The sequence below is a fragment of the Peromyscus californicus genome, unplaced genomic scaffold (genome assembly GCF_007827085.1).
Source record: "Peromyscus californicus insignis strain IS unplaced genomic scaffold, ASM782708v3 Scaffold_10__1_contigs__length_136768540, whole genome shotgun sequence".
Lineage (NCBI taxonomy): Eukaryota > Metazoa > Chordata > Mammalia > Rodentia > Cricetidae > Peromyscus > Peromyscus californicus.
The window spans coordinates 46504082-46525413 of record NW_026294391.1 but is presented as its reverse complement, the minus strand read 5'-3'; positions in this window follow the sequence as shown (position 1 = coordinate 46525413).

Here is a 21332-nt window from a genome sequence, read left to right as displayed (position 1 = left end):
GAAAATTGTAAAACATTCACTATATTATCTGGATATTAAACCCTTGTCAGATACATGGTTTTCAAATATTCCCTTCCACTACAAAAGTTCTATTCACATTATTTTTATTCAATTTAATTTTTTGAGAATTCAATATATGAGTACTGTATTTGCATCTTTCTTTTGTCCCTATACATAACTGTGTTGTAATTTCTTCTTTAAGGGTATCACCATATTATAACATACGTTAAGACTTCAGTTTTTAAGATGTATTTTATTTATTTTAGATTATGAGTATGTGAAAAGAGGAGAAGTCCACATGAATGCACTACCCTCATGGCCAAAGCCATTAGATCTTCTGGAGCTGGAGTTACAGGCAATTTGGAGACAAATGACTCTGATGTTGGGAACTAAACTTGGGACATCTGCTTTTAACTACTGAGACATCTCTTCAGCCTCAAAAATTCATTATATCTGAGATCTTTCTTTGAATATTGTCTTAAATTACAATGGCATTTTAGTTTAAACATGATTATTATAGACAAAATTTATATAATATGATTCTTGAATTAACAACCTCAGTGAATGAATTCTACTCTTATCCTGTATTCATAGGGCCAATGCCATCACTGAAAAGGCATACAGGTTAGCAGTTCAGGGGCAAAATGACTGGAATTGACTATAAGCATTCTGCCAGTCAGGTCCAGGTGTCAATCAGAGTCCCAGAAATGAAGAAGGTAGGATAGAGTGAGTCTGGAAGGAGCATTCATTCAGTAGAAGGCAGAATGCTAATCACAAAGGTACTTTTTTTTTCAAGATCATAGATAGGCTTGGACTAAAAGTATCTAGCTATTTTCCCTGTGAAGATGGCTGAGAGGTGCTTGAAAGATCCACAGAGACAATAGTGCTTTCTGGCTAATTAGTATAATTGTACTAATTCCAGAGCAAATGGGCTAGCCAAGGATAGAGTAGGCCATGAGATCCTCAGCATAATGTATTTTCAGTGACAAAAACAATTCTAATTTCTACAACACACAGGTAGATGAATGACTTAACAAGCTTCATTTCTGAGCATGTAGACTCAGTTGGAGGTGAAATGACCCCCCTTAAATTAAGCTTATGGTAACTAGCTAGGTAGATATTTCCCTTGAGCAAGAGTAATAGAGATATGGTAATCATCAACATTGGCACCATCTTGCTGGGAAGATATCTGCAAAATAGAAAAATAGTCAACAGTATAGAGAAACAGGCTAATACCCATAAAAGTCTCTAAGACACTAGAGTATAAGTAATCTTCCTCAATGTGGACCCCATAACACCAGTATAAAAGCATATTCTATTTATAAATTTCTTTAGGTCTCCAGCATTCTTCCAGGCAAATATCCACAACAGTATCGAGCAAGTATAGGGTTAAATGGAACGATGTGTTTAAGACTTTAGATTCACATCAGACTGGACCTCTACCATATGGTACCTAAGAACACCAGGAAATAAAGCAGCCAAGGTTGTAGAGACTGGGTTCCTAGACAGTAGGCTTTCTATCTTAGTTATAAATTTCTTTAGGGCACTAGCTTCATGGATAGATAGTTAACTAAATGTTTTTGAATCTCCAGTCCTAAGGTTGGATGAAAGCTGTCAGTACTAACACTTTCTATACTAGATACTAATAACAAAACGGAATCCACTCATGTTTATGTAAAACACAGTGAGAAAATTATTTCATAAGCACACAGACATGATGTAGGCCAGCAGATTAGGGATCTGGAAGTGCATTTGTGGCCAGGGAGATTCTCAAGATCACATTTGTCTTGGAGATACAATGGTAAGATCCTCTGTACCTGTGTTCTTGATAAATGGTTGTCAATAGGCTCTTTTGTTGTAACACACACAAATAGGACACGGGAGCTGTTCTGGTAACCACTATGGAGGCAGTTTTGTATCAGGGGCTGGAGGACAACTGAGCCAGAGAAAAATGTAGCTATAAGTGTTCCCATGGTGTTGGCACTCTGGCCAGCATATTTATGGAAAGCACTCCTGGGGTCCTTCTTTATAGGGTCAGTTTGATGTCAAATTGGCTGAGGTTCTACTTTGTATAAAGGAGAGTGGTGAGCAGAATGGTACAGAGAATAAAGCAGATATCCAACGGATTTTTATGTTCCAAACCATAAGTGGTATATAATATGTGTATAATATTTTACAAAGCTACACAGTTCACTGGGCATACTAGTGGTAGTAAGACATACAGAACTCCAAAGACCTGGGAAGATAATGTTCTTACCAATCCCCAGGAATGGCAACCATGTAGAGGACAATGACAGGATGAGAGATAGCTGAGATTTAAATAGATTGATAGGTTCACAAACACCAGACTTGTTCAGAAATGCAAATTATTCTGAATTCTGCACCATAGAGGCAACCTGTTAGCCAAATAGCCTTTGGTTTCCAAGCACAAAGGATGACATGTCTAGTAAAATCCTGATATAGTGTATAGGGTGAATAACTTGGTGAACAGTCAAAAGATTCATTAAGATATTTTATTTGTGTCATGGAATTACATAAGGTTATATAGCATAATGAATGATTATATAGCATAATGAATAACTACTGGAACATTAGTAAGAAATACATATTGATAAAATATTATCTAAGGAACAATTGTGAGAGACGGATCAGTGATGACCAAACAGAATCACAATTATTGAACTTATAATTTGTCTTAGTGATAGGCTAAAGAAGAATCTATAGTTTCCATCATATAAGAACTATTGGGATCCTGGGCTGACTATAACCATGGAAATATTAAAATGTTGTGGTTGGCCATTTTTAAAGAGTACTCTATGGAAAAGAGAAGGTAGGTAAATGGGCTCAATTTTCATAATCTTGTCAGATGACCCTAGAGTTCCTGAATAGAAGGTTATGAGTAAAGAAGATATCCAGGGGAGGAAGGAGGCAAGAAACCAACAAAAACAAATCATTTGAAAATTCCATAATGATATTTGATAATGTATATGACAATTTTAAATCTTAAAAAGTATTAAAAAAGAACAATGAGTTACCAAAATGAGAGTGCTTAGTTCTCAAAAATCTGAATTATGATGATACAAACTAGGAAAAAATAAACAGTTCTGATTGCTTTTTCAGAAATCCCCAGGAAAGAAAAAAGTTATGTGAGAAATTTGCACTCATAAAGGTAACAATGTCAAGCTAAACACAGACTATTTATTTTATAATTCATTAATATGAAGAAAAGAAAGAGGTGTATAATTGTTTCATCATCTCTCTATTTGACTAGACAATGGTTCCTACTTTTTCAAACACCTTTATAGATATATTTAAAATCATTAATTGACACTTGGTCAGCTAGTCTGGATTTAATCAGTTAGAAAGCTTGTAAAGCAGGGGTAAGGCCAGTGCATCATGGAGGAAGTATTCCATTTCCATATAGTATTAGCTACGAGTATCACAGAAAACATCTATGTAGCTCATGGCTATTCCTTGGCAATTGCCTGTGGGGCATAGCTTCAGCCTAGGCCAGTGAGCCTGTTTGTGACCTTTCCTTCCTGACTCTCTGCCTAACAGACACTGGACATGATTATCCAGTACTGCAATCATGAATAATTATATATATATATATATATATATATATATATATATATATATATTCATGAGTAATTATGCATGTTATTCATATTTGCCTTACTGGTTCTTCTCTGGTTTAACTAATTGATATATTCTGACAATAAAGTAGCCTAGAAGCATCTTGTATGAAGTAAACTGAATGTGATGGATATTTTATGTGTGAAAAGGAAAAAGAAAATTACAACAAAGCAATTCCTAGATTAAATCCCAGTGGAAGTAATTTAACCAGTGAAATGATGTACTGGTTAACTAAAATATCAGAAATGAATATAACAAATGCACATAGAATGAAAGAATTATGAGAATTTTTAGCAACTCTGGGTTTAAAATAATTTATTTATTTATTTATTTATTTATTTATTTTTGTTTTTTTCAGGACAGGGTTTCTCTGTGTAGTCTTGGCTGTCCTGTAACTTGCTCTGTAGAAAAGGCTGACCTAGAACTCACAGAAATCCACCTGCCTCTGCCTCCTGAGTGCTGGGATTAAAGGCATACACCACCACCACGTGGACAATATTTTTATTTTTTAAAAGGTTTTTGTATATGTGTGTACGTGTGTGTGTATGTGTACATGCGTGTGCATGCCATGTATGTGCCGGTGTCTTCAGTATGTCCTATCAACTGGAGCTGCAGTTACAGGTTTTTGTGGACCACCTGATGCGGTACTGAGATTCAAACTCTGGTCCTCTGGAGAAGCAGCAAGCACTGTTAACTGCTGACTCATCTCTCCATCTGCTAATTTTTGACAATTTCACATTTGTTAATAATGCACTGTGATTACATGCACTACCCCACTACCCAGTCTCATCTGCCTCCCACTCCCACTCTGCTCTGGAATAATCCTTCTGTACACTATGAGAATATACATCACTATGATTGGTTTAATAATCAAGGCCAATAGGTGAACCGGATAAAGTCAGGCAGGAAAAAGATGAGGGAGAGCAGAATCAGAGAAGTCAAAAAGAGATACAGGGAGAAGGAAGATGAACATGCCCTATGACAAAATGTATCAAGCCATGTGGCAGAGCATAGATAAGAAATATGGGTTAATTTAAATTTAAGATTTAGCTAGTAATAAGCCTGAACTCTTAGCCAAGAATTTACAGTTAATATAAGTCTCTGTGTGCCACCAGTTTCTGGCCTCTATGTCTGTCTAGTGGCTATTCTGTTCTCTGACCCCAAATAAGTTTATTTGGGTGTACAACATATTGGGGGAGACAATATCACCACATTTCCACTTTTTTGTCTAAAAATAATAATAAAAGAAGCTTATAACTAATATAAGAAAAACTATATCCAACAAGTATATACAATATATAGTCAAAATTACATTAACAATGTCTAGTCCATTAATATTTGACAGCTTCAGACAAAAAACTCCATTCATATATATGAACATATATATATGAACAATGTCCAATCCATTAACATTTGATAAATTCAGCCAAAAAATTTCATTATTTATCCTATTTTGGTGAGTCCAATCCAAAATTGTATACAACATACAAAAATCCAATCCAATGTAAAATATTTAAAATAAGCAGTTCCTTTTTAAAAGTAGATTCAGTAATCTATCTTTTTATCTATAGCATATCTGTGTCCTCTCTTTTTTCTTTTCAGAGTAGATTCAATAACCTGCCCTTTATTTTATCATTTCTATTATCGTATTTTTCAGAGTAGATTCAATAACCTACCTCTTATCTATACCCTCTTTTTTCTTTGTTTTTGCAAACAAGAACCTTAAATCTAATCTCCTTTGTTTAGCCTTTTTCCTGACCATTAACAATAAGAACTTGTAAACAACCATCCTAAACAATGACAATTATCCAAAACCATTGAAAGACCAAAAACCACTCACCCCACCTCTTGGGAATGTGGGCATGATGTTCTTAAAATTGCTTTTGTGCTTTTGTTTCCACAGAAGATAAGAACTTATGGATTGCTTCTAGACGTACATGGTTTGATCAGCCAAGATGCCCTGAAAGGTCTCTGATAACACCATGGCCCAGATCATCCAACATCCAAAATCACCTTCAAAGCGACTGGCTGAGATTATCTATCCTCACAGATGCCACAGCCAAGATTTAACTATAACTCTTAGTTTGCTCAAGATCCCTGTAAGATTGCCAGTGCCCCCATCCAGCAGAAGTAGTATGAGAAGCTACACCCAAGTTCCAAAAATATTGTTTATAAATGTTTATTTTTATTGAACATGAGTTGATTATAAATGCAATCTCTTTTTAAAGAAGAAAATGGGATATTACAGACATGGTAGGATGAAAGGGTAAATTATTGAATCTACATTTAAAGAGCAACAACTTGTTTGAAATGTTTTACATTGCTATGGATTTTAGTTTATTGATAAGTTAAAGTTAATTTTGTTATACTCTATATTTCTACTCTTGTTTAAGGTATTATGTTTGTGCAACTCATTTGAAATTGTAATGTATAATTAAAAATACAGATCAATAATTAGTCATCCATGATAATTAAACTTATAGTCATGTTAGTTAAGTTTTATAGGTATACATAGATTATATTTCAGATAGATAGGTAATCCTCAAACACTTCAAAGAGCTACAGAATATGCCATTTAAAATGTTTTAAAAACTTAGACTTTCTGGACTGTGAGACATATCTGGCAGCACCAATGATAAGCACTGAAGAAACTCCATATGGAGTTTGCTTTCCTTATGGCAAAAGTTAGACATTTGGGCAAGAAACTGTTTTTTCCTGGACTGCTTGAAAAAATGTTATATAAATTGGACAAGCCAGATCCATAGGAAGGTGACCACTGAACTTTGCAAGGCAAAAATGGTTCCTCAGGTTTCTGCTTCACAGAGGAGATTGCCAAATATTCTACAGGACACAGGGAGAAGTGACTAAAAAAACTCTAGGCCTATTGGCTGAAGATGGATGCCCCAACATTACAGAGGAACTTTGGGTAACTGTCCAGGTGGCAGCTGTCTCTGTCATTTCCAGAATTTTGGAAGTTCCTTACAATGCACTTCCTGATTACTTGGGTAATATTATATCCTTCTGGGGTCTTTGATGTAGTTGAAGACTAGATAGTTATAGTTTTTCTTGTTTATGAGAAAAGATAAATTACATATAAAACCTTAAACTCACAAATATAGCATAGATAGAATGTTTTCTTTAATTTTACCAAACATAAATAGACTAGATATTATAACTGTAATTGTTGCTTGATAACTGTTTGTTATATGTAATTTTACTATGTTAAAGTTAAAACCTTCCTTTTTGATTAGACTGAAAAGGGGAAGTGCTATGGGACGTCATTCTGTATGCTGTGAATATGTGTTGCTCTGATTGGTCAATAAATAAATGCTGATTGGCCAGTAGTCAGGTAGGAAGTATAGGCGGGGTAAGGAGATAAGGAGAATTCTAGGAAGGGGAAGGGCTGAATGAGGAGTCATCAGCCAGACACAGAGGAAGCAAGATGTCAAGGCAGAACTGAGAAAAGGTACCAAGCCATGTGGCTAAACATAGATAAAAATTATGGTATAATTTAAGTGTAAGAGCTAGTCAGTAATAAGACTGAGTTAATGGCCAAGCAGTAATAATTAATATAAGCTTCTGAGTGATTATTCTATAAGTGGGCCATGGGACTGCAGGGGCTTGGGGGATCAGAGAAACCTTCTGACTATACATGGTTATTATGAGGAATATAAAATGCTGAAAAACCAAGGAAACAAAAATCAAGGTCATTCTGAAAGACTGGATAATTCATTTGACAAAATTTAGTATCCTCGACTCATTTTTCTTTTGTTTTCTTTTAAATAGGGTCTTACTATGTAGCTCTGGCTGGCTTGGAAATTGCTATGTAGACCAGGTCAGCCAAAACTCGTAGATATCCATTTGCCTTTGCCTAACAAACAAGTGCTAGGGTACAAGCACATGCACACACACACACACACACACACACACACACACACACACACACACACACACAAACATACTTCATAGCTATACTTACATATGCAAACAAATATCAATAGAAACATAACAATTTTTAAAAGAACAAAAACATTTCTACTCTATTCAGAACAAGTAAAAAAAACCTATTGCTTATTAACATTTTTGGGAATTCTAGTACAAACAAAAGTAAGAATTACAAATACTAAAATACTTAGAAAGCATATCTATTTGTAAAAAAAATCTATTTGAGAGACACAAAGTTTTGGAATTAGAAAAGAATGCAGAACAATTAGAATTAAAATGTTAAGTTTAATATTTACTTTACTACTAATATCTTTAGACATTTACAGGAAAATATTTTTTTTAATTTGAAACTTCTCTTATTACATAAGAATATTTTAAAGATTGTAAATTTATCCCATTGCCAATTAAAATCTTACACATGATCACATGGCTCATATATATTTTTCTTTTGTTTTGAGAAGAGTGAGAACATTGAACGATACATTTAAACATCTGGAACTTTCATTTGAATGCAAGTAGAAGCAAGACTGAACAAATCATTAATAATTTATTTATTTTCCGTGCACTTTGCTACTCAATAATATCCTACACTGTTCTTATTATTATTTCTTGTTGGTTTTGAGTTTTTCAAATATTTTCTGTATTTAAGGTTGCTATTCAACTCACAGAAAACTTCTTGCCTCTTCCTTCCAAGTACTGACATGACAGGAATTAGCTGTATTGCCTGAAGTGTTTCTGAGTCTTAAGGTAGACATTGAAAAGAAGAAGAGGGTAATATAGCTGATACCTCATAAATGCAAGCTTATTTCTTTTTCTTTTATGATATGCTTTTTGTTTAGATGAAAGAATCCAACCAATTCTGCAGTTCATGCCAATCTATATTTAAATATATTTAACTGAATTGTAGATCTTGATACATTATTATGCAGACTAATTTAGAACAATGGTATTTATCAGCACATATACCCTGATGTGACTTTAGGATGAAAACAGCATTGGAGTTGAGCTTTAATACTTCTGTAACTCCAAGTTGCAAATCTTGGGTATTGGATAAATTAATAGATCTTCCCAATGTATTAATTGTTTACATTTTAAAAATCACTTTCTGTTGCCAGTTAATCTTCTATTCAGTTTTCTGTCAAATATTATGGTGATAGAGCTTAAATTAAGGTATATATAGTCGGGCTTTTCTATTCTGACTCTCATGAGTTTCAACTTTATCTCATACACATTGTTTTATCCTTGGGTTTCAGAAGAAAAGGAAATAGTACCTCTCATATAGAAAAGATAGAATAGCTTTCCCTAGTTAACCAATTCTCAGTGTAGCATCTAATAAATATCAGATTGATGTATCATCAGAAGTATGGGGATTATTTCTGATGTCAATAAAATATTTATTTTATATAGTACCTCTTTACAGATACTCCAGAGATTCAATTTCTTAATTCTAGTACATAATTTCCACTGCCAAGCTGATATGATCAGATCTTTCTGTGGCAGTCATGCATTTTCCTTTGTATACTTCTATTGCCCTCCAGGTATTCACTTTTGCCTTTTTAGAGGTTATTTTGGTGGTGGACAATATACTAGGAGATATTTGACCTTTTAAAGTTATATCTGGGGACTTTTCATTATTTAAATATATGTATCACTGTGACAAATCTAGCATAGTATCTTAAAAGACACAACTAATGGGCATGATGTCCTACCCCAATACCCATCTGCCTGTGACTCCAGAAACTGCCTGAGACAAGGAATCCACCAGCTCCCATTGGCCCAAGAGCTCTCATTGGACCAAGAGTGGCTTCCTGAGACACAGAATCTGCCCGCTCTCACTGAACCAAGAGAGGCTTCCTGAGACACAGAATCCACCAGCTCTGACTGGACCAAGGGTGACTCACTGAGTCATAGAATCAGCTAGCTTGGATTGGGCCAAGAGCAGCTCCCTGAGATACAGAATCTTCCAGCTCCAATTAGACCAAGAGCTAAGATTGGACCTAGAGGGGCCCCTTGAGACAGAGACACAAGAAACACAGAATGGACCAATAGCAGCTCGCTCATACACAGGTACCTCTTGCACCTATTAGAGGAAGAGATGGGCAGACGTCAATGCAAAAATACATACAACAACATAAAGAGCAATATGACATCACCAGAACGTAGCCCTCCTCCAACAGCAAGACCCGAACATCATAATATAGAAGCAGAAGAAAGTGACCTTAAAAATAGCTTCATGAAGATGCTAGAGACCTTTAAAGAAAAAATGAAAAATTCCCTTAAAGAAATTGAGGAAAAGCCTATGTATATTTTTAAACACACTGTAAACCATTTAAAGTCTTATCCCATCTGAGGCTGTCTTATTGTGAATCTCTTGCCTGCAGCATTACTAGGACTAAAATAGCAGCTTTGCCTGCTGGCTCCACCCATCTCAGCTTTCCAACATGGCAGAACCAAGTTTACTGCCAGCTTTTGGGGAACCATGCCCTGAGTCTGGGACGCAGTGGGTCTATGCTTCCATCCAGCAACATGTAGCCCAAAAACCTCTCTTTTTCTGTACTAGCAAAACTAAATCTGCCATGCAGTAAGCTGTGTGCCACGGTGGGAATCTGCCATGCTGAGGACAGCTCATGCTGGTGTGGAAGTGGAGTGAGCACTCCTCCATTGCTGATAGGAGTGTAAAATTGTGCAATCATGTTGGAAAGCAATATGGAAGTTTCTTGAGAAATTGTGAGTCAATCTACCTCGGGACCCAGCAATACCACTCCTGGGCTTATAACCAAAGGACACTCCATCCTGCCACAAGGCTACTTGCTCAACTATATTCATTAGAACTTTATTCATAATAGCCATAAAGTGACAACAACCTAGGTATCCCTCAAATGAAGAATGGATAAAGGAATGTGGTACATTTATACAATGGAGTATTACTCTTCTGTAAAAAAAAAAAAAAATTATATCATGAAAATTGCAGGATAATTGAAAAATTATACTGAGTGAGGTAACCCAGACCCATAAAGACAAACATGATAGGTACCCACTTATAAGTGGATATTAGCTATAAAATAAAGGATAATCATGCTATAATCCACGGACCCAGATAGCCTAAATAACAAGGAGGGACCAAGGGGAGATGCATGGATCTCACTGGGATAAGGAAATAGAATAGATTTCACAGATAGCCTGAGGGCAGGTAGAGATGGGATCAGGATGGATTTGTTAGGGTATATGGAGCGAGAGAGTACTGACTGGCTGAGAAAACTGGAATGTGGGCATTTTGAAGGTGAGTTTCCATTGCAATAGAAACTCCCAGAAATCCACGAAGCTGACCCTAGTGAAGGCTCCTAGTAATGGGGGTTATAGAACCTGAACCAATCATCTTCTATAACCAGGCAAGGCTTCCAGTGGAGGGATTGGAACACCAGTCCAGCCACAAAACCTTAGCCCTACAATTACTCCTGCCTGAAAGATGTGCTGGGGTGAAGGTGGAACAGAACTTGTGGGAGCAGCCAAGCAATGACTGGTCCAAATTGAGACCCATGCTATGAGAGGGAGCCCACGGCAGACACTGCCTCGAGGGCCAGGACCCAGAATTTGGATAGTTCAGAGACCAAGGATAGAACCAAATATGATAAGCAAAAGAAAAAAATCAATGAAATGATTCCTGATATTACCCTACTATACTTGCAGACTGGAGCCTAACATAATAGTCATCAGAGAGGCTTCTTTCAGAAATTGATGGGAGCAGATGCAAACACCCACAGCCAAACATTAGGCAGAACTTCAAGTATCCCGCATAAGAGGGCAAGGAAGGGTTGTAGGAGTCAGAGGGGTTGAGACACTACAAGAAAACACTCCACAGAATCTCTGTGAGCTCACAGGGGCTCACAGAGACTCAACTGCCAATCAGGGAGCCTTTATGGGTCTGACCTATGTCCTCTGCATACATGGTGTGGTTGTATATCTTGATGTTCCTGTGGGATCCCTAATAGTAGGAACAAGGGTTGTCTCTGACACTTTTGCCTGCCTTTGGGACCCTTTCTCTCCTATTGGGTTGCCTTGTCCAGCCTTAATACATGAGAATATGCCTAGTTTTAATAAGACTTGAAATGCCATATTGGGTTGATATCCCTGGGAAGCCTGACATTTTCTGAAGGGAAAGGAGAAGGAGTGGACCTGGGGGACAGGTGAAATTGAAGGAGGGACTGGGAGGAGAAGAGGGAGGGGAAACCCTAATCCAGATGCAATATATAAGAGATGAATATATTAAAAAAAGTAAAACAACACAACAACAACAAAAACCCAAAAGCTTCCCCAAAGGGGGAAAATGAGCTCTTGCTTCTCTTGCAGAGGACTGGGGCTTTGTTCCTAGCTCCAATTGTAACTCCAGTGCCAGGGGATCTGTTTCCATCTTTTGGCCTCCAAGTGCACCAATCATACATACAATGCATGTAAGCACATGTAGACAAGACACCAGTGATCTTCACTCCTATGTTCTAGTGTCTTTGGTGTGGGAAGGTGCTCTGCAACCTTCCAAAAGAGGAATGTAAACATCAACCCAGCCATAAAACCTTTGATCTACAATGGCATATTGCCTGAAAAACATGCAGGTCAATGGTGGCACAGAACTTGTAGGAGTAACCAAATAATGTCTGATTTGACTTAAGGTCCACTCCATGAGATGGAATCCATACCCAACCTTGGTTGGATAACTAAGAACCAGAGACTAGACAGCTCAAAGTCCTAGAGCAAAACCAAATATTACTGCTCTAAAAAAATTATCAATAAAATAACTCCTAATGGGCCTCTTCCTGAGACTCAGAGGCCGGCCCCCAGCTCCCATCTTGCTCCGGACTTCCCTTTTGGAATACTGGCAGGTTCCCTGCTAGCTGCACCGGGAAGGATCCCCTTCTCCAAGACCCCTGGCAGACCCTGCAGTCTCCACGCCCTGCCCCCACGCCCATCCGCCTGAGCCCCAAGCCTCTTCCTGAGACTTAGAGGCCGGCCCCCAGCTCCCATCTTGCTCCGGACGTCCCTTTTGGAACACTCGTGAGTACCCTTCCTTGCCCCAGACCCCATCCCTGGGCACCAGCCACTCCAGGGAAGACCTGCCCAACTCGGCCCCAGGTTCTGGCCACCGGGCAGGTTCCCTGCTAGCCCCACCGGGAAGAATCCCCTTCTCCAAGACCCCTGGCAGACCCTGCAGTCTCCACGCCCTGCCCCCACGCCCATCCGCCTGAGCCCCAAGCCACTTCCTGAGACTCAGAGGCCGGCCCCCAGCTCCCATCTTGCTCCGGACTTCCCTTTTGGAACACTGACTTCCCTTTTGGAACACTGGTCTGTCTGAACCAAGTGTGCGGATAAGGCCAAGAACGAACCACAAGGAGATGGGCAGACGTCAAGGCAGAAATATATACAACAAAATGAATAGCAATACAGCATCACCTGGCCCTAGCCCTCCTCCAACACCTAGACCTGAACATCAGAAATTGGAAGAAGCAGAAGAAAACAGCCTTATGAATGACATCATGAAGAAGCTAGAGGCTTGCGTAGAGGAAAAGACAAAAAAATGTGAAGAATGCTGTAAACAACTAGAGGAAAGGGCAAACAAATTAGAAGAAATCAATAAAGTCCTGGAAGAAAACAATAAAATACTGAGAGAAAATCAAGAAAAATCAATGAAACAAATGAAGGAAACAGTCCAAGACCTGAAAAGGGAAATAGAAAAAATGAAGAAGACACAAACAGAGGGAATGCTGGAAATAGAAAATCTGAGAAAACGATTGGGAACTTCAGATGCAAGTATAATCAACAGAATGCAAGAGATGGAAGAGAGGATCTCTAGCGTTGAAGATACAGTAGAAGAAATACATTCATCAGTCAAAGAAAACACTAAAGCCAACAAAGTCATGAACCAAAATGTCCAAGAAATTTGGGACACCATGAAAAGACCAAACCTAAGAATAATAGGGGTCGAAGAAGGAGAAGAATACCAACTCAAGGGCACAGAAAATATATTCAACAAGATCATAGAAGAAAACTTTCCCAACTTAAAGAAGGAAATGCCTATGAAGATACAAGAAGCTTATAGAACACCAAACAGACTAGACCCCCAAAAAAAGTCCCCTCGCCACATAATAGTTAAACAACTAAACGTACAGAATAAAGAAAGAATATTAAGAGCAGCAAAGGAAAAAGGCCAAGTGACATATAAAGGCAAACCCATCAGAATAACACCCGATTTCTCAATGGAGACTTTGAAAGCCAGAAGAACCTGGACAGATGTAATGCAGACACTAAGAGACCATGGATGTCAACCTAGACTAATATACCCAGCAAAACTTTCAATCACCATAGATGGAGTGAACAAGACATTCCATGACAAAGCCAGATTTAAACAATACTTATCCACAAACCCAGCCCTACAGAAAGCACTAGAAGGAAAATTCCAACCTAAGGAAGTCAGATACACCCTCGAAAACACAGGCAACAGATAAAGCCACAGCAGTAAACCCCAACGTATAGAAGTACCCACACATCACCACCAAAAAATAACAGGAATGAACAATCACTGGTCATTAATTTCCCTCAATATCAATGGACTTAATTCACCTATAAAAAGACATAGGCTTACAGAATGGATACGAAAGCAGGACCCATCTTTCTGCTGCATACAAGAAACACATCTCAAATTCAAAGATAGACACTACCTAAAAATAAAAGGCTGGGAAAAGACTTTCCAATCAAACGGTCTTAAGAAACAAGCGGGTGTAGCCATCCTGATATCCAGCAAAATAGACTTCAAACTAAAATCAATCAAAAGAGATCAAGAAGGGCATTACATACTCATCACAGGAAAGATCCACCAAGATGAAGTCTCAATTCTGAATATTTATGCCCCAAACACAAGGGCACCCACATATGTAAAAGAAACATTACTAAAGCTTAAATCACATATAAAACCCCACACATTAATAGTGGGAGACCTCAACACCCCACTTTCACCACTGGACAGATCTCCCAAATTGAAACTTAACAGAGAAATAAAGGACTTAACTGATGTCATGACTCAAATGGACTTAATCGATATCTACAGAACATTCCATCCTAACAAAAAAGAATATACCTTCTTCTCAGCACCCCATGGAACCTTCTCTAAAATTGACCACATACTTGGCCACAAAACAAATCTAAACAGATACAAAACAATTGGAATAACCTCCTGTGTTCTATCAGACCACCATGGTCTAAAGTTGGATTTCAACAACAACAAAAACTACAGAAAACCTGCAATCTCATGGAAACTGAATAATACCCAACTGAATCACCAATGGGTTAAGGAAGAAATAAAGAAAGAAATTAAAGACTTCCTAGAGATCAATGAAATTGAAGACACCACATATCCAAATTTATGGGACACTATGAAAGCAGTACTAAGAGGGAAATTCATAGCACTAAATGCCCACATAAATAAGTTGGAGAAATCTCACACTAGAGACTTAATAGCATACCTGAAAGCTCTAGAACAAGAAGAAGCACAGTCTCCCAGGAAAAATAGACGCCAGGAAATTATCAAAGTGAGAGCTGAAATCAATAAAATAGAAACAAAGAGAACAATACAAAAAATTAATGAAACAAAGAGTTGGTTCTTTGAGAAAATCAACAAGATAGACAAGCCCTTATCCAAACTAACCAAAAGACAGAGAGAGAGCATCCAAATAAACAAAATCAGAAATGAAAAGGGGGACATAACAACAGACATTGAGGAAATCCAGAGAATCATCAGGTCATACTTCAAAAACCTCTATTCGACAAAACTGGAAAACCTAAAAGAAATGGATAACTTTCTGGATAGGTACCACATACCTAATTAAATCAAGACCAGATAAACTATTTAAATAGTCCAATAACCCCTAACGAAATAGAAACAGTCATTAAAAGTCTCCCAACCAAAAAAAACCCAGGACCAGATGGTTTCAGCGCAGAATTCTACCAGATCTTCAAAGAAGAGTTAATACCAATACTCTCTAAATTGTTCCACACAATAGAAACAGAAGGAACATTACCAAACTCCTTCTACGAGGCTACAATTACCCTAATTCCTAAACCAAACAAGGATACAACAAAGAAAGAGAACTACAGACCGATCTCCCTCATGAACACTGATGCAAAAATACTCAATAAAATACTGGCAAACAGACTCCAAGAACACATCAAAACAATTATCCACCATGATCAAGTAGGATTCATTCCAGGGATGCAAGGGTGGTTCAACATACGAAAGTCCGTCAATGTAATACACCATATAAACAAACTCAAAGAAAAAAACCATATGATCATCTCACTGGATGCAGAAAAGGCATTTGACAAAATCCAACACCCCTTCATGATAAAGGTATTGGAGCGATCAGGAATACAGGGAACATACCTAAACATAATAAAGGCAATTTACAGCAAGCCAAAAGCCAACATCAAATTAAATGGAGAGAAACTCAAAGCAATTCCACTAAAATCAGGAACGAGGCAAGGCTGTCCGCTCTCCCCATACTTATTCAATATAGTACTTGAAGTTCTAGCCAGAGCAATAAGACAACATAAGGAGATTAAGGGGATACAAATTGGAAAGGAAGAAGTCAAGCTTTCCCTATTTGCAGATGACATGATAGTATACTTGAGCGACCCCAAAGATTCCACCAAGGAACTGATACAGCTTATAAACACCTTCAGCAACATAGCAGGATACAAGATCAACTCAAAAAAATCAGTAGCCCTCCTATATACAATGGACAAAGAAGCGGAGAAGGAAATCAGAGATACATCACCCTTTACTATAGCCACAAATGACATAAAATACCTTGGGGTAACACTAACCAAGCAAGTGAAGGACCTATATGACAAGAACTTTAAGTCCCTGAAAAAAGAAATTGAAGAAGATGTCAGAAAATGGAAAGATCTCCCATGCTCATGGATAGGCAGGACTAACATAGTAAAAATGGCAATCCTACCAAAAGCAATCTACAGATTCAATGCAATCCCCATCAAAATACCAACACAATTCTTCACAGACCTGGAAAAAATAATACTCAACTTCATATGGAAAAACAAAAAACCCAGGATAGCCAAAGGAATCCTGTACAATAACACAACTTCTGGAGGCATCACGATCCCTGACTTCAAGCTCTACTATAGAGCTACAGTAATAAAAACAGCTTGGTACTGGCATAAAAACCGACATGTGGACCAATGGAATCGAATTGAAGACCCTGACATTAATCCACACACCTATGAACATATAATTTTTGACAAAGAAGCCAAAAGTGCACAATGGAAAAAAGAAAGCATCTTCAACAAATGGTGCTGGCAAAACTGGATATCAACATGTAGAAGGCTGCAAATAGATCCATATCTATCACCGTGCACAAAACTTAAGTCCAAGTGGATCAAGGACCTCAACATAAATCCAGCTACTCTGAACCTGCTAGAAGAGAAAGTAGGAAGTAGTCTTGAACGCATTGGCATAGGAGACTACTTCCTAAATAGAACACCAGTAGCACAGACTCTGAGACAAACAATCAATCAATGGGACCTCTTGAAACTGAGAAGCTTTTGTAGAGCAAAGGATACGGTCAACAAGGCAAAGCGACAGCCTACAGAATTGGAAAAGATCTTTACCAACCCCACATCTGACAGAGGACTGATATCCAGAATATATAAGGAATTCAAGAAATTAGACATCAAAATGCCCAACAGTCCAATTGAGAAATGGGCTATAGAGCTAAACAGAGAATTCTCAACAGAGGAAACTCAAATGGCCGAAAGACATTTAAGGAACTGCTCAACATCCCTAATCATCAGGGAAATGCAAATCAAAACAACTCTGAGATACCACCTTACGCCTGTCAGAATGGCTAAGATCAAAAACACTGAAGACACCTTATGCTGGAGAGGATGTGGAGCTAGGGGAACTCTCCTCCACTGCTGGTGGGAATGCAAGCTTGTACAACCACTTTGGAAATCAATATGGCGCTTTCTTAGAAAATTGGGAATCAATCTCCCCCAAGATCCAGCTATACCACTCTTGGGCATATACCCAAGAAATGCTCAACCACACCATAAGAGCACTTGTTCAGTTATGTTCATATCAGCATTGTTTGTAATAGCCAGAACATGGAAACAACCCAGATGCCCTTCAACTGAAGAATGGATAAACAAAATGTGGTACATATACACAATGGAATACTACTCAGCAGAGAAAAACAATGGCATCATGAGGTTTACAGACAAATGGATGGATCTAGAAAAAATCATCCTGAGTGAGGTAACCCAGACTCAGAAAGACAAACATGGTATGTACTCACTCATAGCAAGATACTAGACATGAAACAAGGATGACTTGTCTGCTACTCACATCACCAGGGAGGCTACCTGGAAAACAGGACCCCAAGAAAGACACAGGGATCACCCAATGACAGAGAAATGGAATGAGATCTACATGAACAGCCTGGACATGAGTGGCGGTAATGAAAGGCGAGGGTTGAGGGAAAGAGAGCTTGGGGGAGCGGGAGATCCCAGCTGGATCAACAACAGAGAGGGAGAACAAGGAATAGGAGACCATGGTAAATAAAGACCACATGAGAATAGGAAGAAGCAAAGTGCTAGAGAGGCCCACAGAAATCCACAAAGATACCCACACAACAGACTGCCGGCAATGGTCGAGAGACAGCCCGAACTGACCTACTCTGGTGATGGGATGGCCAAACACCCTAATTGTTGTGCTAGAAACCTCATCCAACTACTGAGGGATCTGGATGCAGAGATCCATGACTAGGCCCTGGGTGGATCTCTGGGAGTCCAATTAACGAGAATGAGGAGGGTTTATATGAGCGAGAATCGTTGAGACCAAGGTTGGATAAAGCACAGGGACAAATAGCCAAATGAATGGAAACACATGAACTATGAACCAATGGCTGAGGGGTCCACACTGGATCAGGCCCTCCGAATGGGTGAGACAGTTGATTGGCTTGATCTGTTTGGGAGGCATCCAGGCAGTGGGATCAGATCTTGTGCTCATTGCATGAGTTGGCTGTTTGAAACCTGGGGCCTATGCAGGATTGTTTGGCTCGGCCTGGGAGGAGGGGACTAGACCTACCTGGACTGAGTCTACCAGGTTGACCTCAGTCTGTGGGGAAGGCTTTGCCCTGGAGGAGATGGGAATGGGGGTGGGGTGGGGGGAAGGTGAGGGGGACGGGAGGGGGGAGAACAAGGGAATCCGTGGCTGATATGTAGAACTGAATTGTATTGCAAAATAAATTAATAAAAAAAAAAGAAAAAAAAAAGATAAAAAAAAAAGAAGTAAAATTTCAATAAAAAAAAAAAAAAATAACTCCTAATGACATTCTGTTGGACTCATAGATCAATGCCTTCTTCAGTCATCATAAGAGAAGCATCTTCCTGTAGTAGTCAGGAATAAATGCAAAGACACATAACCAGACTTTATGGAGAGAGAGAGTCCTAGAAACACACAACTCTAAATAGGATGTCTCCATCAAATCCCTCCCTTCAGAGTTCAGCAAACACTGATGTAAAAAATGTATAAGAGCCAGAAGTGGTGTAGCACACCAGGAGAACAAAGCCTTCTGAATCAACTGAGCAAAGTGCATATGAACTCACAGAGACTGAAGCAGCATGTACAAGGCCTACACAGGTCTGCCCTATACATGGTCTATACTGCATCACCTGTGTATATATTATAGCTTTCAGCTTAGTATTTTTCTGGGGACTGCTAAGTGTGTGAATGAGTAGGTTTCTGATGGTTGTGCCTGCACTTAGGACTTTTTTTTTCCTTCCATTGGGTTGCTGTGTCCAACTTCAATATGCTAGTTTTTGCTTCATCTACTTATATTTTATTTTGTCATGTTTGATTGTTATCTCCTAGAAGAAGCATGTTATTTTCTAATGAGATATAGAAAAATCCAGAGGGGAGGGGAGGTGGAGAGGAAATGTGAGGAGCAGAGGGAGGGGAGACTGTAATCAGGATATATTGTATGAGAAAAATGTCTACTTTCAATAATAGGAAAAAAATAAAATAAAAGCAAAGAAATTAAAACTCTTATTTTTCTGTTTTTCTTTAAGTGAATGATAAAGATGTATATAAGTGGTTGCTAGGTTTATATCTCAAAAATGGTAAAATTGACAGTACACAGAATTTATGTACTTTTTGCATATAATGGTAATCATATGTCTGTTGGCACTCATGAACATGAATGAAAATGAATATAATAGTCTCATCTATTATTCAGCAAGCTATCAAATTAAATGTTATCACTTAGGCTAGTAACTTCAACCTTTCAATTTGTCATTCTAAATATATGATTAAATGCCAAGAAAGTGCAGTGTGAATGTGCCTTCCAGAAATGTTCCAGAGAGTAGAAATATATTTTCTATAGCTTTTCTAATTTAAACAGAGCCCTTTTGGGGATAGAAATTATTAGTATTGAGAAGTATGCTGTATGTCAAAGTAAAATACTGCCTTATCAGCCTCCTTCACAATTAACTTTCTCTTCCTAGTCACATCTTTCTCAGTATGTTTCTGCCAAACTGACCATCATGTTGTTATCTTTGAATACTTTATATGTCACTTGAGACTTGGCATTGTTGCTTCTCCACAACAGACATTTGAACTTGGATTTCTCTTGGTCCACAGTCATCTGAAGGGTTAGTAGTGCTAGAGTATCTAATGTGTTTTAATCTTATGGCTACCGATTTGTGGTGGTAATTAGCAGGGGAATTTCTTTATAAAATGATCCACTCAGGAATAAGACCATCAGAGAAAATTTGCATGCTTTAAAAGACTTGACCTTGTAAGTTTCATAGTATTATTTCAATTGTATTTTACATTTTAGAAGTGATGACTTAATACCATCTTATGTTAAATAGGGAAAGAATTAAATTCCAGTTTAAAGAGAAGAGCATCATAAAATTTGCACCATATTTTGAAACCAAAACATTAAGTCTACTTATTTTCTTAAATTTAAATTTAATTATCACTTAGCATAGCAGATATTGTATTACTTATGAAATTGAAATGATATAAATAGTAGTTAATATGTAGTAGAATGCTACCTATCTCCATCATATGTTTTCAATATTCTCTTTAATTTTCAATTTTAGTTTTATTGTATCAAGATACCTTTTCTGATTTTATTATAGAATTATTAACAAGACTGTAAACCATATTATGTATAAAATGATAAGTCTAAGAAATGGAGATATCTGCATAACTCGCATTCATTGTATCACAAAAGCCAAGTTACAGAATTAGCTGAGATAAAATTAATGGAAAAATAGAAAAATGAGAATATAGTACATATACAAAATTTAGTATTGTCTAGTTATAAAGAACAATGAGATGTCATTTTCAGAAAAAATGATTGTAATTGCAGATCATTGTGTTAAGCCAAATAAGACAAATTTTCAAAGGAAAATTCTTCAGGTTTCTTTACTTTTTTTCTCATAGGTATAATTAGATTTTATTTCTAAAGTCATGAAAGTAGAAAGAAGACTATTTGAGAAGAGAACCTATTGATGTCATTTTGCTGAAATAGTATAGTTTCTAACAGTATTCAAAATTAACATATAAGTGTAGCTCTCATTCCTCATCAAAGAAACTTCTCTTTACAAGAGATGTACACTATCACAGAAATCCAAAACTGGTTAAAATGCAGAGAATACATGACCATGAGTACCTAATACCA